Genomic DNA, 6,251 nt, shown 5'->3' on the forward strand with positions numbered 1-6,251 from the left:
TACAGGTGTAATGTGTGTGTGTGTGTGTGTGTGTGTGTGTGTGTGTGTGTGTATGTATATATATATATATATATACATACATACATACATACATACATATAGTGTAAGGTGTCCCTGTGTATATGTATCAGGCGTAATCCCCTCAGTGTATATACACACAGACAGCAGCGTGCTCCCAGCCCAGGGCCGCACAGAGGAGGTGGCACTGGGGAGAGTACCCGGCCCCGGCTCCCCTCTCACTCACCCCGTCTGCACTCCAGGGCTTCTCCCCAGCTCAGTGCGGCGTCTCCTCCGGGCTCCTGCGTCACCTGAGCCACGTGTGTAGTGTACTGTACCCGGCCCGGGCGCCCGCCCCTGTGTCCTTTCCCCTCCCCTATGTCCTGTATAAACTACATTCAATGCCTGTCCTGTCTTATATATCATCCTACATCTCCTCATTTCATATACTGCCGCCCCTGTCCTGTCCTATATATCATCCTACATCTCCTCATATCATATACTGCCGCCCCTGTCCTGTCCTATATATCATCCTACATCTCCTCATTTCATATACTGCCGCCCGAGTCCTGTCCTATATATCATCCTACATCTCCTCATTTCATATACTGCCGCCCGAGTCCTGTCCTATATATCATCCTACATCTCCTCATTTCATATACTGCCGCCCCTGTCCTGTCCTATATATCATCCTTCATCTCCTCATATCATATACTGCCGCCCCTGTCCTGTCCTGTCCTATATATCATCCTACATCTCCTCATTTCATATACTGCCGCCCCTGTCATGTCCTATATATCATCCTACATCTCCTCATTTCATATACTGCCGCCCGAGTCCTGTCCTATATATCATCCTACATCTCCTCATTCCATATACTGCCGCCCGAGTCCTGTCCTATATATCATCCTACATCTCCTCATATCATATACTGACGACCCTGTCCTATATATCATTCATCCTACATGTCCTCATATAATTTACTGCCGCCCGAGTCCTGTCCTATATATCATCCTACATCTCCTCATTTCATATACTGCCGACCCTGTCCTGTCCTATATATCATTCAACCTACATGTCCTCATATCATTTACTGCCGCCCGAGTCCTGTCCTATATATCATCCTACATCTCCTCATTTCATATACTGCCGACCCTGTCCTGTCCTATATATCATTCATCCTACATCTCCTCATATCATTTACTGCCGCCCCTGTCCTGTCCTATATATCATCCTACATCTCCTCATTTCATATACTGCCACCCGAGTCCTGTCCTATATATCATCCTACATCTCCTCATTCCATATACTGCCGCCCGAGTCCTGTCCTATATATCATCCTACATCTCCTCATATCATATACTGCCGCCCGAGTCCTGTCCTATATATCATTCATCCTACATGTCCTCATATTATTTACTGCCGCCCGAGTCCTGTCCTATATATCATCCTACATCTCCTCATTTCATATACTGCCGCCCGAGTCCTGTCCTATATATCATCCTACATCTCCTCATTTCATATACTGACGACCCTGTGCTGTCCTATATATCATTCATCCTACATCTCCTATCATTTACTGCCGACCCTGTGCTGTCCTATATATCATCCTACATCTCCTCATTTCATATACTGCCGACCCTGTGCTGTCCTATATATCATTCATCCTACATCTCCTCATATCATTTACTGCCGCCCGAGTCCTGTCCTATATATCATCCTACATCTCCTCATTTCATATACTGCCGACCCTGTGCTGTCCTATATATCATTCATCCTACATCTCCTCATATCATTTACTGCCGACCCTGTGCTGTCCTATATATCATTCATCCTTCATCTCCTCATATCATTTACTGACGCCCGAGTCCTGTCCTATATATCATCCTACATCTCCTAATTTAATTTACTGCCGCACATGTCCTGTCCTGCTATATATCATCCTACATCTCATATCATATACTGCCGCCCATGTCCTGTCCTGTATATCATCCTACATCTCCTCATTTCATATACTGCCGCCCCTGTCCTGTCCTGTATATCATCCTACATCTCCTCATTACATTTACTGCCACCCATGTCCTTTCCTATATATCATCCTACATCTCATATCATATACTGCTGCCCCTGTCCTGTCCTATATATCATCCTACATCTCATATCATATACTGCCGCCCATGTCCTGTCCTATAGATCATCCTACATCTCCTCATTACATTTACTGCCGCCCGTGTCCTGTCCTATATATCATCCTACATCTCCTCATATCATATACTGCCGCCCCGTCCTATCCTGTATATCATCCTACATCTCCTCATTACATATACTGCCACCCATGTCCTGTCCTATAGATCATCCTACATCTCATATCATATACTGCTGCCCCTGTCCTGTCCTACATATCATCCTACATCTCATATCATATACTGCCACCCATGTCCTGTCCTATAGATCATCCTACATCTCCTCATTACATTTACTGCCGCCCGTGTCCTGTCCTATATATCATCCTACATCTCATATCATATACTACCGCCCATGTCGTCCTATATATCATCCTATATCTCATATCATATACTGCCGCCCATGTCCTGTCCTATATATCATCCTATATCTCATATCATATACTGCCGCCCCTGTCCTATATATCATCCTACATCTCCTCATTACATTTACTGCCGCCCCTGTCCTGTCCTATATATCATCCTACATGTCCTCATATCATATACTGCTGCCCCTGTCCTGTCCTATATATCATCCTACATCTCATTTCAAATACTGCCGCCCCTTTCCTGTCCTATATATCATTCATCCTACATCTCCTCATATCATATACTGCCACCCCTGTCTTGTATATAAATCATTCTACATCTCCTCATATCTATTATATACTGCCGTCCGTCCTATATATCATTCTACATATACTCATATCATATACTGCCGCCCCTGTCCTGTCCTATATATCATCCTACATCTCCTCATATCATATACTGCCGCCCCTGTCTTGTCCTAAATATCATCCTACATCTCATATATCTATCATATACTACCGCCCGTCCTATATATCATCCTGCATCTCCTCATATCTATTATATACTGCCACCCCTGTCCTATATATATCATCCTACATTTCCTTATATATCTATCATATACTGCCGCCCGTCCTATATATCATCCTGCATCTCCTCATATCATATACTGCCACCCCTATCCTATATATATCATTCTACATATACTCATATCATATACTGCCGCCCCTGTCCTGTCCTATATATCATCCTACATCTCCTCATTTCATATACTGCCGCCCCTGTCTTGTCCTATATATTTATCCTACATCTCCTCATATCATATACTGCTGCCCCTGTCCTGTCCTATATATCATCCTACATCTCCTCATATCATATACTGCCGCAACTGTCCTGTCCTATATATCATCCTACATCTCCTCATTTCATTTACTGCTGCCCGAGTCCTGTCCTATATATCATCCTACATCTCCTCATATCATATACTGCCGTCCCTGTCCTCTCCTATATATCATCCTACATCTCCTCATTTCATTTACTGCCACCCATGTCCTGTCCCGTATATCATCCTACATCTCCTCATTTCATATACTGCCGCCCCTGTCCTGTCCTATATATCATTCATCCTACATCTCCTCATTTCATTTACTGCCGCCCGTGTCCTGTCCTATATATCATCCTACATCTCCTCATATCATATACTGCCGCCCAAGTCCTGTCCTATATATCATCCTACATCTCATTTCATATACTGCCGCCCGTGTCCTGTCCTATATATCATCCTACATCTCATATCATATACTACCGCCCATGTCGTCCTATATATCATCCTATATCTCATATCATATACTGCCGCCCATGTCCTGTCCTATATATCATCCTATATCTCATATCATATACTGCCGCCCCTGTCCTATATATCATCCTACATCTCCTCATTACATTTACTGCCGCCCCTGTCCTGTCCTATATATCATCCTACATGTCCTCATATCATATACTGCTGCCCCTGTCCTGTCCTATATATCATCCTACATCTCATTTCAAATACTGCCGCCCCTTTCCTGTCCTATATATCATTCATCCTACATCTCCTCATATCATATACTGCCACCCCTGTCTTGTATATAAATCATTCTACATCTCCTCATATCTATTATATACTGCCGTCCGTCCTATATATCATTCTACATATACTCATATCATATACTGCCGCCCCTGTCCTGTCCTATATATCATCCTACATCTCCTCATATCATATACTGCCGCCCCTGTCTTGTCCTAAATATCATCCTACATCTCATATATCTATCATATACTACCGCCCGTCCTATATATCATCCTGCATCTCCTCATATCTATTATATACTGCCACCCCTGTCCTATATATATCATCCTACATTTCCTTATATATCTATCATATACTGCCGCCCGTCCTATATATCATCCTGCATCTCCTCATATCATATACTGCCACCCCTATCCTATATATATCATTCTACATATACTCATATCATATACTGCCGCCCCTGTCCTGTCCTATATATCATCCTACATCTCCTCATTTCATATACTGCCGCCCCTGTCTTGTCCTATATATTTATCCTACATCTCCTCATATCATATACTGCTGCCCCTGTCCTGTCCTATATATCATCCTACATCTCCTCATATCATATACTGCCGCAACTGTCCTGTCCTATATATCATCCTACATCTCCTCATTTCATTTACTGCTGCCCGAGTCCTGTCCTATATATCATCCTACATCTCCTCATATCATATACTGCCGTCCCTGTCCTCTCCTATATATCATCCTACATCTCCTCATTTCATTTACTGCCACCCATGTCCTGTCCCGTATATCATCCTACATCTCCTCATTTCATATACTGCCGCCCCTGTCCTGTCCTATATATCATTCATCCTACATCTCCTCATTTCATTTACTGCCGCCCGTGTCCTGTCCTATATATCATCCTACATCTCCTCATATCATATACTGCCGCCCAAGTCCTGTCCTATATATCATCCTACATCTCATTTCATATACTGCCGCCCGTGTCCTGTCCTATATTTCATCCTACATCTCCTCATATCATATACTGCCGCAACTGTCCTGTCCTATATATCATCCATCTCCTCATATCATATACTGCCGCCCCTGTCCTGTCCTATATATCATCCTACATCTCCTCATATCATATACTGCCGCAACTGTCCTGTCCTATATATCATCCTACATCTAATTTCATTTACTGCCACCCGTGTCCTGTCCTATATATCATCCTACATCTCCTCATTTCATATACTGCCGCAACTGTCCTGTCCTATATATCATCCTACATCTCCTCATATCATATACTGCCGCCCTTGTCCTAAATATCATCCTACATCTCCTCATATCATATACCGCTGCCCCTGTCCTAAATATCATCCTACATCCCTTATCATATACTGTAACCCCTGTCCTATATATCATTCTACATCTCATATCATATACTGTTCCCCCTGTCCTATATATCATCCTACATCTCTTATCATATACTGTTCCCCCTGTCCTATATATCATCCTACATCTCATATCATATACTGTTCCCCCTGTCCTGTCCTATATATCATCCTACATCTCATTTCAAATACTGCCGCCCCTTTCCTGTCCTATATATCATTCATCCTACATCTCCTCATATCATATACTGCCACCCCTGTCTTGTATATAAATCATTCTACATCTCCTCATATCTATTATATACTGCCGTCCGTCCTATATATCATTCTACATATACTCATATCATATACTGCCGCCCCTGTCCTGTCCTATATATCATCCTACATCTCCTCATATCATATACTGCCGCCCCTGTCTTGTCCTAAATATCATCCTACATCTCATATATCTATCATATACTACCGCCCGTCCTATATATCATCCTGCATCTCCTCATATCTATTATATACTGCCACCCCTGTCCTATATATATCATCCTACATTTCCTTATATATCTATCATATACTGCCGCCCGTCCTATATATCATCCTGCATCTCCTCATATCATATACTGCCACCCCTATCCTATATATATCATTCTACATATACTCATATCATATACTGCCGCTCCTGTCCTGTCCTATATATCATCCTACATCTCCTCATTTCATATACTGCCGCCCCTGTCTTGTCCTATATATTTATCCTACATCTCCTCATATCATATACTGCTG

General features: G+C 42.7%; 1 protein-coding gene across 1 annotated transcript in view; it reads right to left on the reverse strand.

The window, feature by feature from the left end:
* The window catches only part of SLC12A8 (solute carrier family 12 member 8), a 106,640-nt gene extending 106,312 nt beyond the window's left edge, over positions 1–328 (reverse strand). The window contains exon 1 of the mRNA XM_063932776.1: positions 245–328. The gene's annotated coding sequence lies outside the window, so the exon portion shown is untranslated. The remainder of the gene's footprint in view (positions 1–244) is intronic.
* Positions 329–6,251: the final 5,923 nt, after the last annotated feature.

This window comes from Pseudophryne corroboree, chromosome 7 (genome assembly GCF_028390025.1).
Source record: "Pseudophryne corroboree isolate aPseCor3 chromosome 7, aPseCor3.hap2, whole genome shotgun sequence".
NCBI classification, from domain to species: Eukaryota; Metazoa; Chordata; class Amphibia; order Anura; family Myobatrachidae; genus Pseudophryne; species Pseudophryne corroboree.